General features: G+C 37.7%; 1 protein-coding gene across 3 annotated transcripts in view; it reads right to left on the reverse strand.

The window, feature by feature from the left end:
* LOC103260036 (zinc finger protein 420) overlaps nt 1–16,774 on the reverse strand; it is a 46,425-nt gene that overhangs the window by 7,944 nt on the left and 21,707 nt on the right. The gene's annotated exons all lie outside the window — the stretch shown is intronic.

Consider the following 16,774-nt stretch of genomic DNA (forward strand, 5'->3'; position numbering starts at 1 on the left):
GAAGGCTGAGGTAGAAGGATCGCCGGAGCCCAGCAGGTCGAGGCTGCAGTGGCCAGGAGCAGCCACCGCACTCCAGTCTGGGCGACGGAGAGAGACTCCAACTCAAAAAAAATAAAATAAAAAAGATTTCAACTCAAGAAAGGTGAAAAAAACAAAACAAAAAAATGAGCTAGATAAAAATCAGAAATTGAATAAATTAGAAATTTAGAAACATCAGAAATGGTTAGCAAAAATAAAAGCAAATTTTCAAATTATTTGAAAATTTCAATAACTCAATAACGTGACATATAGAAAAAAATCCGATTAAGCACACAACCAAATCACTAGGGGGAAAAAAAGGGAGAAAAAAGTTCCATAAATACAAAGGAATTAAAAAATGTTTATATGTGAGAATGGGAGTGACATCAGTAAGATGGTAGAATAGGAGGTAATAGGAGGTAACCCACTCACATTCCCTCAAAACAAGAATTCTGCACCCAACTACTGACAAAAGTCTCTTTGTGGAATACTCAAAATTCAGGTAGGAGGTTGTAAAACCCAGGTGCAGCCCAAGCCCTAGAAGGATCATTTTGAGAGTGCAGATGAGCACCTGGGTGGCTGATTTGCCAGTGATGCTCCCTTGTTCAAACCTAGAAATGCCCGCATTCCCCAATGGGTTTGGCTACAGCCCCATTTAGGCTTAAGCCTACAACCAGAACCATCTGGTAAAAAGTTCAGGGGGAATCATATACACTAGTACCTAGGTGGAAAGGATGTTATGCCTGTTGACATCAGCCCTGGTAGTGAACCTGAAAGTTGCCCCATGGCACAGCTAGAGCCCCTTCAGCTGGGGTTCCAGCTCAGAGCTGCTCATACAGGACTCACAGGGAGATATGCCTTCATCTCACAGCCTTGGAGTTGGAGCCTCCATGATGAGCTTGCCAACCTCTGTCCCACAGCAGATCTTAAGGGGTTCAGTCTTAGTTCTGGTCCCTCTGCTACATGTGGGGAACTATTCTATCTGTACAGAGACATGCAAGGAGATATATACCTATCTGAGCTGAGTCAGACTCACCAGCTGCCATCCCATAGCAGATCCCAAGAGGGTCTGGTCTTCTCTAGCACCTTCCACTGCAGTCAGGGAACTATCCCATCTGTGCAGGGACCAACTGGGAGACATGCGCCCATCTAAGCCAACAAGATAGACTCTTCAGTCTCTGTCCCACAGGAGATCCAAAGAAGGCCCAGTCTCAGCTCTGGCCACTCATGCTGAAGTCACAGAACTATTCCACCTGTGCAGGGACATGTTATAAGATGTGTACCTGTCTAAGTCAACTAGATGGGCTTGCCAGCCTCCATCCAACTGCAAATCCTGAGGGAGCCCAGTCTCAGCTCTAGTCCCTCTTACTGCATTTGGGGATCTACTTTGCCTGGGTGGGTACCTGCTGGAAGGCAACCCTGTCTGGGCCACCAGGACAGTCTTCTGGGCTTGGGTCCTTGCCCAGACTTCCTATATTGCCCTAGTAACCTCCTTCGGTCTTCTTCAGGTCTACCTAGGTGAAAAGCCACATCAATTATAGAGCCATTACAAGACTAGTAGCAAGCCTGAACTTAACATGTCCTTTAGTGCTGAGAGAGCTGCACTAGTTATTGACTCAGGGAACATAACGGATAGTCTGTTTAGAATCTCTGATGTGCCAGACATGGTGGCTCAAGTCTGTAATCTCAGTTCTTTGGGAGACCAAGGTGAGAGGACGGGTTCAAGAACAGCCTGGGCAGCTTGGCAAGACCACATCTCTATAATAAATCAAAAACCTAGTCGGATGTGGTAGCACACACCTGTAGTTACAGCTACTTGAAAGGCAAAGGCGGAACAATCATTTGAGCCCAGTAGGTTGACGCTGGGGTAGCCGTGAGCATGCCACTGCACTCCAGGTTGGGCGATGGAGTGAGACTCCAACTCAAAAAAAAAAAGAAAAAAATCTCTGATAGGTGCTTAGGTGCTCTAAAGGACAGGCACAAACAAAACCAAACTGTGAAGACTGGAATGAATACCTAATCCTTCAAAATGCATAGACATTATCACACATCCATAAGCATCAAGAACATTCAGGAGGGCATTTAACAACAGAAAGCATACCAGGTGCCAAAGCAGGGGGAGTAAGGCCCAGTTGGAGGCCTAAACACTTGCATGCAGTCTACTTTTGTAGTTAATCCTTACCTGAAGCCCACATTTATAATAAAATGGAAGGAAGGAAGGAAGGAAGGAAGGAAGGAGAACATTCAGGAGAATATGACTTCATCAAATGAACAAAATAAGTACCAGAGACTGACCTTAAAGTGATGAAGGTGTGTGATATCTAAGACAAAGAATTCAAAATAGCTATATTAAGGAAGCTCAAAGAACTTCCATAAAACAAAGAAACAATATAGAAATGTATCATAAAAATTTGACATTGAAATAATAAATCATACAGAAATCCTGAAGCTGGAAAATATAATGAATTAAATGGAAAAATGCAATAGAGAACATACAATAGCAGAACTGATCAAACAGAATGAGTGAGCTCAAAGACAGGTTATTTGAAAATACACAGAGGAGAAAACAAAAGGAATGAAAAGAAATGAAGAAATCTAATGGGATATTTGAAACATCAAAAAAGAAAATATTCTGATCATTAGTGTTAAAAAGAAAGTTGAAAAAGACAAATGGATAAAAAGCTTATTCAAAGAAATAAGAATAGAAAGCTTTCCTGACATGGAGAAAGAAATATCCAAAGTATAGGAAGGTCAAAGGCCACCAATCAAACTTAACCCCCTAAAAAATGGCCAAAAATACATTATAATCAAATTTTCAAAGGTCAAAGACAAAGAGAAAATCCCAAAATCAGAAAAAAAGCAGCAGGAAGCAATGTATAAGAGAGATCCAACACACTTAGCAGAAACTTCACAGGCCAAGGAGTGAAAAGAAATAGAGTGGTGAAAAAAAGTGCCAACAAAGAACACTGTACCCAGAAAAGCTATCATTCAGAAATGAAGGAAAGATAAAGACTTTCCAAACAGAAAAAATCCAAAGAAATTCATGGTAACCAGACCAGTCCTACAAGAAATGCTAATGAGAGTTCTTCAAATAAAAGGATGCTAATGTGTCTAATATTCTAATATTGTAATTGTGGTGTATAAACCACTTTTAGCTTTGCTATGAAGATTAAAAGACAAACCTGTTTAAAACAGTAAGAACTACAGTAATTTAAGAAATTGGCAATATAAAAATATAAATTATGACATCAAAAATTCAAAACATGAGGGAAAAATGGCATTAAAACGTCCAAGCAACTTTTGCTTGTTTATTTTGTAATCAAAGTTACCAGTTTAAAATAACTCATTATGACTACAGTATGTTTTTTGTAAGCCTTATCATAAACCACAAAGCAAAAAGCCTAAAATGAATACAGTGAAAATTTTAAAAAAAGGAATCAAGATATATTACCAGAAAATAATCATTTATACACAAAGGAAGACTAGAAGAGAAGAAGAAAGGAAGCAAAATGATATAACAATTATGTGTGTGTGTGTGCATATATGGCAAAATGATATAACAATTATGTGTGTGTGTGCATCCAACATTGCAGCACCCAAATATATAAAGGAAACATTAAAATAAAAGTGCCTGCAGAATGCAAGGACATCTGCTGAAAGATTCCCTCCTGCATCATGGCATGAAGAAACCACTCCTCCTAACTCCCATTGATTGCAACTTGTTACCTGAGGTGTTTCTTCTACCTTATTCAACTCTGTCTGTATTTCCTTGAAGCTCTCTCATTGCTAGCTGAAGTTTTTGAGCTGAAAAGAAGATGTCCTGCTATTTGGGAAGGTCCTTTTATTTTTCATGCCACAGAGTTACATCTGCACCCGTAAGAGCACATATGAATCTGTCTTTATAATTTCTCATTAATTTTGAAGCACAGGTTGGGTGGTAGCTCACATCTGTAATCCCAACACTTTGGGAGATTGAGGCAGGGGAATGGCTTGAGCCCAGGAGCTTGAGACCAGCTTAAGCAACATGGCAAGATCAAGTCACTACAAAAAACTGAAAAAATTAGCCCAGCATGGTTAGGGGTGCTCGTGGTCCCAGGTACTCTGGAGGCTGAGGTGGGAAGATCACTTGAGATCAGGAGTTCAAGGCTGCGGTGAGCCATGATCATGCCACTACACTCCAGATTAGGCAACAAAGTGAAAACCGATTCAAAAAGAAAAAAAAATTTTTTTAAGCACAGCAGCTATCTTATCACCGTGTGTGTGTGTGTGTGTGTGTGTGTGTGGGTGTGTGTATATATATGTGTGTGATTGAGAAAGAGAGAGAATGAATCAGAGATGGAGAGAAGGATATATCAATTCATTAATTGACAGCATGGAAGTTCTGCAGTCCAGTGTGATTTGTAAAAGACTGTGGAGGTAAACTAAGTCACCCACTTTAAAGACTTTTTTTCCAAGTCATTTCCTGATAAACACGGGATTCGTTGTTTTATTAGTTCTGAGAAGGATAAGTAGATCACAGTTTAACAGACTATGATCTTCATTTCGAATTTGACTAAATGCTTATTTTCATGAATAAAATTTTATTGGAACACAAAAAATTTAAAAAATAAAGAAAATATTAATAAGCTAAAGGGAGAAATAGACAGAAATAAAATAATAGTAGGGGATTTTTAAACATTCACTTTCATCAATGGAAAAATCATCCAGACAGAAAAAAAAATTAGAGTTGAATGGACTCTAGACCAAATGAACTTACCAGATATTTGTGGAACATTCCACACAACAATCTCAGAATATGCATTCTTCCAAATAGCACATAAAATATTCTCCAGGATAGATCATGTTAGACCCCAAAATGAGTCTTATCAAATTTTTAAAAATTTAAATTATTTGTACCCTGCACCTTTAAAATGAATAAATTTTTTAAAAATGTTTTAAGGAGCTTAAGATGGCGACCAGACAGGTCAGACTGTGAGAGTCTCCATGGAGGCAAGTATCCATAAAAACTCTCTGCATGAGTAGGCGTGCACTGATGGGAGAGTGAAAGTCCATCTGAGAGGAGACTCAGGTTCGTGCACCCAGGTCCCCCCTCTGAGGGTGAATGCAAGCCCCCACCACCCTGAGATTGGAGCACGGGTGCGCAAGATCACACACAGGATCATCTACTGCTCGCGGAACGCTCCAGAGAAGAGCTTGCTGAATCCAGCTAGTTCTCATCAACTGGTGCCTGGCCCACACCATCACCTGTTATAGCGTATCAGCAAGAGCCCTGGATCTGATCAGTGGAGAGAGAGGATTGGGGAGAGCCAGAGATAAGACCCATGCCCAGTGAGGAGATGCCTACTGCAACCATTTTTTCTGTCCCTAGAACCAGGTAGAATCAGCCATTTTTCTGTCCCAGAACCAGATCTGCACTGCCCTGCCCAGCTCCACTCAGCTTCCAACTTGGGACCTAAGGTAATCTCAACAAATTGGGAGAAACAGAAGCCCCTCCTCCATGCTGGATCAGACACAGAGAGGTCAGATCTGAGTGGCAGACCTGACAAGCAAGCCAGGCATGTCCAGATCTGATCCACCCTCCTTCTAAAGTAGGCCTCGGACATCTGATTCAAGCAGTGAGCAACCCTATCTGTCTGCACTGAGAGCAGAGGAGAGGGGCTAGAGATCAGAGCAGAAAGGACATTGGACTTACAGGAACAAACTCAGAGTGAGTTTGGTTCCTTGTTTGTATTTATTTATTTGTTTTATTTTTATTTTTCAAACTGGTTTTGCTCATTTTGTTTAATGTTTTAGTTTTTTTCTCTTTCTTTCTGTTTTTGATAATGTGTTCGTACTTGCTTTGTTTTTGTATTTTTTCTTTTTTTCTTCTTTCTATTCTTTAGAATTCCTGTTTGTGTGTGGGAAGAGTACATCAATAGGCAGGTTTTTGTTGGACTGTGTGTTTGTATGATTATCTGTTTGCTTTAGTTTTTTTTAAACTCTTTTCTTTGTGTCTCTTTTCATTTGTTAGTTGGTATGTCTGTTTGTTTTCCTTCTTACTCTTCTCTCTCTCCACCTTCATCTTGCCCACCCCCCGCTTCCTTTTCCATTGTTTTCCTTTTTCTTACCTCATTTTGATCCAGGGAGCAAACCTATACCCCCACTGCATGGAAAGATTGAAAGGAGGTGGGAAGTGGGTTCCAGGATTCCCATACATCTGTCGGTGGATACTGGGATCTGCAGAGAGATTTTGAATCACAGCTCCCTGCTCAAATATCAAAACTGCAAAGAGTACAACACCCAATCCACAATCCTACTTCAGAATTGGACAAAGCAAGAGGATTCACATAAGGAAGAATAAGAGACTGAGCAAACAGAAGTAAAAGCAACCCTGCCATCCCTGAACAACAGAATTAAAGAGGAGGGAAAAGGGTGGGGGGAGGAAAATGTACACAAATGAAGAAAAACCAAAAGAAGAATATGGGTCTCACACAGACCCCTAGGAGGTCAGACACAGAGAAAACAGACTTCGGAACACAAACAATGAAGAGCCCCAGAATGACTAGTCTCAAACCACAAACCCAGACATCAAGACATTAATAGACAGAATAAGAAGCATTGAGGAGAGACAAGAGGAAAATAGGAAGGAGTTGATAACTGAGATAACACCAGTAAAGAATACTGTGAAAGAAATAAATAACAAGCTGATGAACATGGAAAGCAGAATTAGCCAAGCAGAAGAAAGAATTTCAGAGCTTGAGGACCAAAATACAGAACTAACCCAAGCTTGTCAAAAACATAGAAAAGGAGCATAAAAAGAACAAAAACTTCAAGAGATGAGCAATTACTTCAAGAGGCTGAACCTAAGAGTAATTGGACTTCCTGAGGCAGAAAGAGAGACAGAGATCACATTGGATCAAACATTCCATGAAATTATTCAAGAAAACTTCCCTCATCTCATCAGTGATACAACCACTCAAACACAAGAGATTCAGAGAACCCCTGCAAGACAACAAATGAGAAGACCAACTCCTAGACATGTAGTAATTTGCCTAAACAAAGTAGGTATAAAAGAAAAAATCCTAAAGGCAGCAAGAGAAAAAGGACAGACTACCTACCAAGAAAGACCAATTAGAATAGCAGCAGATTTATCTACAGAAACATTTAAGGCTAAGAGAGCTTGGAACCCAATCTTCAAAGTTCTCAAAGATAAACAATTTCAACCAAGAATAACCTACCCAGCTAAGCTAAGCTTCATCAGTGAGGCAGAACCAAAATATTTTCCATTCAATCCCTAAGAACTTATGCTGTCTCTGGACCAGCTCTACAGGAAACACTTAAGAAAGTATTAAACACAGAAGAAAGGGAAAAAAGAGTGACAATGTTCTTCATAAGAGTACAGGAAGATGATTGAAAACACACATGATCAGCCCCCAAATCAAAAGAAAGACAACAAACAGGAATAACATCTCTATAAGAACCTCATGATAGGGATAAACTCTCACATTTCAATAATTAGCCTAAATGTGAATGGACTAAATGCACCACTGAAAAGACATAGAATGGCAAGATGGATAAAATATCATGAGGCAAAAATATATTGTCTCCAAGAGCCTTATCGCACCAGAAAGGATACTCACAGACTCAAAGTAAGAGGATGGGAAGCAAAATTTCAGATGAACGGAACACAAAAGAAAGCAGGAGTTGTGATCTTAATTTCAGAAAAATACACTTTAAGCTACCAAAAATTAAAAAAGACACAGAAGGTCACTATATAATTATAAAAGGTTCAATCCATCAACAAGAAATATTCATCCTAAGCATATATGCACTTAACTTAGGAGCACCAACTTTCATAAAGCAGCTTCTAGGCAAACTTAAAAAAGGTATTGACTCTAACACTATCATAGCTGGCTACTTTAATACCCCACTCACAACCCTAGATAGATCATCAACACAAAAAACAGCAAGGAGTTCTGGAACCTCAATGTGGCTCTTAACCAAATGGACTTAATTGATAGCTACAGAACACTCCAGCCAATGAGCACAGAATATATATTCTACTCATCACCACATAGAACGTACTCTAAGATCGACCAAATCCTTGACCATAAATCAAGCAAAAACAAATTTCAAAAGATTGAAATTTTGCCACGCACCATCTCAGACCACAGTGGAATAAAAATAAAAATAAACACCAACAAAGTTCGATCCAAACCCACAAAGACATGGACACTAAACAGCATGATGCTAAGCAACTCCTGGGTCAACATGGAAATCAAAACAGATATTAAAAGATACCTGGAAACAAATGAAAATTAAGAAACTTCTTACCAAAACCTCTGGAAGCCATGAAAGCAGTAGTTAAGAGGGAACTCATATCTCCACAAACAAACATGAAGCAAATGGAGAGACCACAAATTAATAGCCTAACAAGTAACCTAAGTAAGCTGGAAAAGCAAGACCACCAAAACTCTAACTTCAGCAGAAGAATCCAGATCACCATAATAAAAGCCCAAATCCAGGGCATAGAAGAAAAAAGATAATACAAACAAATCAATGAAGCAAAAAGCTGGTTCTTTGAAAGGATGAACAAGATTGATGGTCCCCTGGCTAGACTGATCAAGAAAAAGAGAGAAAAAGCCCAAATAAACTCAATCAGAAACACAAAAGATGAAGTCACAACTGACCCTGAAGAAATACAAAAGATTATCAGATACTATTATACACACTTGAATGGAAACAAACTTGAAAACCTAAAGGAAATGGAGGACTTTCTTACATCACACAACCTACCCAGGTTGAAACAAGAAGAAATCAAGACCATAAATAGACCAATAACAATCCAGGAAATTGACTATGTCATAAGAAAACTACATACAAAAAAAAACCCTGGACCAGATGGCTTTCCAGCAGAATTCTACAAAACATACAAGGAAAAACTGATACCAATTCTACTGAAAGTATTCCAGGTGATTGAGAAAGATGGAACTCTCCCCAAATCATTTTATGGAGCTAAATCACATTGATACCAAAGCCAGGTAAAGATTCAACAAAGAAAGACAACTACAGGCTAATATCCTTGATGGACATAGATGCTAAAATTCTCAACAAGATCCTAGCAAATAGGATTCAACAACACATATCAAAAATCATCCACCATGACCAAGTAGAATTCATCACTGGGAGGCAAGGCTAGATCAATATTCGTAAGACAATAAACATAATTACGTAAAACCAAAGACCACATGATTATAACATTAGATGCAGAAAAAGCTTTTGATAAACCCAGCACCCCCTAATGATAAAAATCCTCGAACATCTAGGCATAGATGGAACATACCTCAAAATAGTAAGAGCCATCTACAAGAATCCCACAGCCAGAATACTGCTAAACTTACTGAAATTGGAACCATTTTCCCTGAAAACTGGAACAAGACAAAGGATGACCACTCTCACCCCTCCTGTTCAACATAGTTTTGGAAGTTCTAGCTAATGCAATCAGAGAAGAGAAGGCGATCAGGGGTATCCAAACAGGAAAAGAGGAAATCAAGTTACCCCTCTTTGCAGATGACATGATTCTATACCTCAAAAACCCAAGAAAATCTGTCAAAAATCTCCTTGCACTAATAAAGGACTTTGGCAAAGCCTCAGGGTATAAAGTAAATGTGCAAAAGACAATCGCATTTCTATACACCATTAATAAACAAACAGAAACCCAAATAAAAAACACAATTCCATTCACAATAGCCACAAAAATTGAAATACCTTGGCATCTTCCTAACCAGAGATGTGAAAGACCTTTACAATGAAAACTACAAAACACTGCTCAAAGAAATCAAAGATGACACAAACAAGTGGAAAAATATCCCATGCTCATGGATTGGAAGAATCAACATTGTTAAGTTGTCCACTCTACCTAAGGCAATCTATAGACTTAACGCAATACCCATCAAATTACCTACATTCTTCTCAGACCTAGACACAAGAATTCATATGGAAACGTAAATGACCACGGATAGTCAAAACAATCCTCAGCAAAACAACAACAACAACAACAACAACAAAAAACGCGGGAGGTATCACACTCCCAGACTTTAAGCTTTATTATAAAGCTAAAATAATCAAAACAGCTTGGGCTTTGTACAAGAACAGGTATATAGACTAATGGAACAGAATTGAGATTCCAGAAGCAAAATCTCAATTTCTCAACCAACTCATCTTTGACAAAGCCTCAAGCACTAACCATTGGGGAGAGGAGAACCTATTCAGTAAATGATGCTGGGAAAACTGGCTGACCACATGTAGAAGATTGAAACAGGACCCCTACCTATCCTCATACACAAAAATCAACTCGAAATGGATCAGAGTCCTAAACATAAAACCTCAAACTACAAGAACCTTTGAAAATGCAGGAAACACTCTTATGGAAATTGGAACTGGCAACCAATTCCTGATCAAAACCCCAAGTGCCTATGCCTAAGAGAAAAGATAAACAAGTGGGACCTTATCCAACTGACAAGCTTCTGCAAAGCCAAAGAAACCATCAAGAGAACAGGGAGACAGCACACAGACTGGGAAAAATATTTGTCAACTCTATGTCTGACAAACGCCTAACATCTAGGATCTATAAGAAACTCAAACATGCTGAAAAGAAAAAAACCAAACAACCCCATTACAAAGTGGGCAAAAGATACGAATAGACATTTCTCAAAAGAAGACATACGAGCAGCTAACAGATACATGAAAAAATGTTCAGCCTCACTAGTCATCAAAGATATGCAAATTAAAACTACACTGAGATACCACCTACCTTCAGTCAGAATGGCCATCATCAGTAACTCAAAAAATAACAGATGCGGGAGAGGATGTGGTGAAAAGGCAACACTTCTACACTGTTGGTGGAAGTGTAAACTAGTACAGTCTGTGGAAAACAGTGTGGTGATTCTTAAAAGTTCTAAAAATCGACCTTCCATATAGCCCCACAATCCTCCTTCTGGGAATATACCTGGAAGAACTCAAATCACTCTATAAAAAAGATACCTGCACACATATATTTATTGCAGCGTTGTTCACAATAGCAAGAACATAGAACGGTGCTGCCCATCAAAAGAGGACTGGATTTTTAAAAATGTGGTACGTATACACGATGGAATATTACGTAGTCATAAAGAACAAAATCATGAAATTTGCAGCAACCTGGATGGATTTAGAGTCTATAATACTGAGTCATCTTTCATAGAAACAAAGAACTGAGTATCACATGTTCTCAATCACAAGTGGACCTTGAGTAACTATCCTAATACTATAAGAAAAGTATTTACAGTAGTGGGAAACTGCGGGGGTATGAGGCAGTGGGGAGATGGGATTGGCAGTAGTGGGAAACTGCCTGGGAAAGGGAGGGCACACCTCATCAACAAGGGTACCTGCACAATTAATATTTGTATACCTAACCCTGAATTGTACCACTCATTTTTAAAATAAAAATTTAAAGGTGGAAAATAAAATTTTTAATTATATGAGGTAAAATACTTGAAAATTAAACAACATGCTCTTGAAAAACCAATGGGCCAATGAAGAAATAAAATAAAATTTAAAAGTCTTGATAAAAATGAGAATGTATGAACCAAAACTTATGTATAACAGCAAAAGCAATTCTAAAAGGTACATTTATAACAATAAATGTGTATATCATAAAAGTGGAAAGATTTTAAGTGAATAGCCTATTGCTGTGCCTCAAAGAACTAGAAAAACAAGAACTAAAGTCAAAATTAGTCAGAGGAAAGAAATAATAAAGAACAGAGCATTAAAAAAAATCACCAAATAGTTGGTTTACTGAAAAGATAATCAAAATTGACAAATCTTTAGTTAGTTTTTAAAAAAAGACACGAGGTGAGGGGATTGCCTGAGCCCACGGGTTTGAGAATAGCCTGGGCAACTTGGCAAGACCTCATTTCTACAATAAATCAAAAATTAGCTGGGCATGGTAGCAGGTGCCTGTAGTTCTGGCTACTTGGAAGGGTAAGGCGGAAGGATTGCCTAAGCCCAACAGGTCAATGCTGGGGTGTGAGTGTGCCACTGCATTCCAACCTAGGCAATGGAGTGAGACCCCAACTCAAAAAAAAGACAGATGACTCAAATAAATAAAATCAGAAGTTAAAAAAAAGAGATTATAACTGATACTACAGAAATACAAAGAATTACTATAGAATATTATGTACAACTATACGCCAAGTTGGAAAATGTATAAGAAATGGATAAATTCATGGATATATAAAACCTATCAAAGCTGGGCTTGGTGGCTCAGCCTGTAATCCCACGCCTTTGGGAGGCTGAGGTGAGTGGATTGCCTGAGCCCGCGGGTTCGAGACCCACCTGGGCAGGCGAGACCTCATCTCTACAATAAATCAAAAAAATTAGCCGGGTGTGGCAGTGCACCTGTAGTTCCAGCTACTTGGAAGGCTGAGGCGGAAGGATCCCCGGAGCACAGCAGGTCAAGGCTGCAGTGGCCGGGAGTGGCCACCGTACTCCAGCCTGGGCGACAGTGAGACTCCAACTAAAAAAAACCCCAAAAAAACCCCAAAAAAGAACCTATCAAGATTTATTCATGAACAAATAGAAAATCTGAACAAACCAATAAGAGTAACAAGATTGAATCAGTAATGCCTCTTCCTTCAATGAAATCTCCGTACCTAATGGATTCACTACTGAATCCTGTCAAACACTTAAAGAACTAATACCAATTCTCAAATTGTTCCCAGAAAAAAGAGAAAAGAAAAGGAATTCTTACAAACTCATTCTACTAGGCCAGCATTATCCTGATACCAAAACCAGATAAGAAAACAAGAAAAAAATAAAACTATAGGTCAGTATCCATGATGAACATAGATACAACGATCCTCAACAAAATACTAGCAAACTGAATCCAGCAGCACATCAAAAAGATCATTCACCACGATCAAGTGTGATTCATTCCAGAGATAGAATGAGTCAATATACATGGAAATCAACAAACGTGACACATCATAGTAACAGAATAAGGGCCAAAAGCTTATCAGATGTAGAAAAAACATTTGATAAAATCCAATATTCCTTCATGATAAAAACCTTAAACAAATTAGGTACAGAAGAAACATACCTCACCACAATAACGGCTATATATGACAAACCCACAGCCAATATCATAGTGAACAGGGAAAAGTTAAAAACTAAAATCTGGAATTAGACAAAAATCCCCACTTTCACCACTTCTATTCAGCGTGGTACTGGAGGTCCTAGCCAGAAGAATTAGGCAAAAGAAAAATAAAGAGCATGTAAATTGGAGAGGAGGAATTAAAACTGTCCCTGTTTGCAGACATCATAATCTCATTTATAGAAAACCCTACAGTCCAACAAAAAATTTTTAGAACTAGTCAACAAAATTCAGTACAGTTGCAGGACACAAAATCAACATACAAAAATCAGTAGCATTTCCATATACCAACAGCAAACTAGGTGAAAATGAAATCAAGAAAGCAATCCCATTTACAACTGGTTTTTTAAAAAAGGAATAAATTTAATCAAGAAGATGAAAAAAAGTTACAATGAAAACAATAAACATTGATGAAAGAAATTAAGCAGAGACTAACATGAAAATATATAGCATGTTCATGAATTAGAAGAATTAATATTGTTGAAATGTCCATACTATGCAAAATGATTTATAAATTCAATGCAATGTCGACCAAAATAGCAATCACATCTTCATAGAAATAGAGAAAACAATACTACCACCAAACACCCCAAATAGTCAAAGAAATCTTGAGCAAAAAGAACAAAGCTGGAGCCTTCATACTACCTCACTTTAAAATATAGTACAAGGTGGCTCAAGTCTGTAATCCCAGCACTTTGGGAGGCCAAGGTGAGAGGATTGCCTGAGTCCAGGGATTCAAGATCAGCCTGGGTAACTTGGTGAGAACTCATCTCTACAATATATCAAAAAATTAGACAGGTATGGTAGCATGTGCCTGTAATTACAAGTACTTGGAAGGCTGAGGTGGAAGAATTGCCTGAGACCAGTGGGTTGATACTGGGGTGGCCATGAGCATGTCACTGCACTCCAACCTAGGCAATAGAGTGAGACTCTGACTCAAAAAAAAAAAAAAAAGTACAAAGTAGTAATAGTAACCAAAACAGCATGGTACTGGCATGGAAACAGACACACAGACTAATAAAACACAACAGATAATCCAGGAAAAAAAAAAAATCCATGCATTTACGGCCAACTGATTTTCAACAAGGAGGCCAAAAGTACACATTTGGGAAAGAACACCCTCTTCAGTAAACAGTGCTGAGAAAATGGAATATCTACTTGAAGAATGAAACTAGACCCTATATCTCTTACCACTTACAAAAATCAACTCAAAATGGAATAAAGACTTAAATGTAAGATCCGTGCTAGAATAAAAATGGGGAACTTTTCACGACATTAGTCTGGGCAAGAATTTTAATAAGACCTCTAAAGCACATGCAACAAAAGCAAAAGTAGAACAATGGCATTTCAGCAAATTAAATAGCTTCTATACAGCAAAGGAAATGAGAGTGAAGAAAAAAACCTACAGAATGGAGAAAATGTTCTCAAACTTTGCATCTAACAAAGGGTTAATACTCAGAATATACAAGAAACTCAAACAACCTAAATAAGCAAAAACAAAACAAAACAAAACGAATAATCTGATTTTAAAAGTCAAAAGATTTGAACAGAGATTTCTCAAAGACATTTCTCAGTTCCATGTTTATTGCAGGACTATTCACAATAGCAATAATGCAGAGTCAAACTAAGAGGCCATCAAAAGATAAATGGATTTTTAAGTGCAGTACACACTATCCAAAACAGACTAATCTTCAGTCATAAAAATGAACAAAATATATATATAACAATATGGATGAAGTTATAGCATACTACGTTAAGTAAAATAAGTCAAGAAAAGAACACCACATATGGGTATTTCACTCACATGTGGGACCTAAAAAAGTTATCTCATAGAAGTAGAGAGTAGGCTGGGCTTGGTGACTCAGCCTGTAATCCCAGCACTTTGGGAGGCCGAAGTGAATGAATTGCCTGAGTCCATGGGTTCGAGACCAGCCCAGGCAACTTGGCAACACCTCATCTCTAAAATAAATTTTAAAAAATTAGCCAGGCATGGTAGTGCATGACTGTAGTTCTGGCTACTTGGAAGGCTGAGGCAGAAGGATTGCCTGAGCCCAGCAGGTCAATGCTGGGGTGGCTGTGAGCATGCGTGCCACTGCACTCCAGCCTGGGCAACAGAGTGAGATTCTAACTCAAAAAAAAGAAGACAAAAAAAGAAGTAGATTAGTGACTACTAGAGAGGCAGAGGGAGAAACTGCTAAGGTAGCTAGACAAGAGAGTTTTGAATGTTCTAACCACAAAGAAATGACAAGTGTTTGAGGTGACAAATATGCTAATTATCCCAAATTGATCATTACACAATGTATACATGTATGAAATGTCATATTGTACTCCATAATTATGTACTATTATGTATCAAATATAAAACTTCCAAAAAGTGTTTATGAGAAAAAAACCTGTTTACAATTGTAATAGTAAATTAGAAGTACTAGATGAAAATGAAAATGAAAGACCTATACAGATAAATATCTGAGTATTCAGCAATAACCACATAAAAGTTGAAATTTGAGTTCAATGTCTATGCTCCTAGAAGGCAATAGATATTGATGATGGATGGTTATATGTATCTGTTGGTCATTGTATCTATTGTAGCTAATGGACAAGAGAATGATGACTATTGGTGTTACAAGAACATCCAAACCATTAATTGAGTATATCATTTCAATCATACATAACTGTAATTGAACATATGAAAACATGGAAATCTTACTAGTCATTCTACAAAGTTAAATTAATTCATATAATAAAATTGGACAATGACACTTCAGAAAAACTAAGCCAATTTTATAAACAAACATAAATAGCATTTAAAAATAAAACAATGGCAACATGAAATCTAGCTATATATTTAAGAACTAACATCAGAAAATCTATTTTCCCACATAAAGAATTTAAATAATAAAATAGGACTATTTCATAAAAACTCTCTAAAGCCAAATGGCTCTTCCTTAACCTAATTCAGAATATTTACCAGATGCCTATACAAATATAGGTATTTAACAGTTAAATCTTAGAAGCAGTGCCAATAAAGTCTGAAGAAAGACAATAATTGTTTTCAAATTGTGCTAGAGGTCCTACTGAATCTAGTTGTTGTTTTTCAAAGGTACAAACAGAAAAGAAAGAGAAACACACTGTAAATAGACGGCACAACAGCCTACTTAGAAATCCAATATTATCCACTGAAAAACTATTAGACATTTCTATGAGGTTATTACCAATTTATAGAAATCAATACTTGACCATATATGTCAGTATTATCCACTTGGAAAATGTTATGGAACAAAATATTCCTATTCATAATATAAACAAAATTTATGAGGTATTGAGGAAATTGCTTAAGAAATGTGTAAGACCTTTTAAGAAAAAGAAATAAAAAACTTCACAGAGAACATAAAAAGAAAAGCAGATTTCGCATTTTCAAAACCAGAAGAATTTAATATTGTTAATATGCAAATGGTGCATCAGATTTCTTGAAAAACATCAGTAAAAGCTGGATAAACACAACAAATATCCTTTTAAAAGTATGCCAAGCTTAAAAGAAAGTAAAGAAAATCCAGAGGAGCTACAATGAAGTGAGAACCAGAAACT

Source organism: Carlito syrichta, unplaced genomic scaffold (genome assembly GCF_000164805.1).
Source record: "Carlito syrichta isolate Samal-C Ts95f unplaced genomic scaffold, Tarsius_syrichta-2.0.1 Scaffold303104, whole genome shotgun sequence".
NCBI classification, from domain to species: Eukaryota; Metazoa; Chordata; class Mammalia; order Primates; family Tarsiidae; genus Carlito; species Carlito syrichta.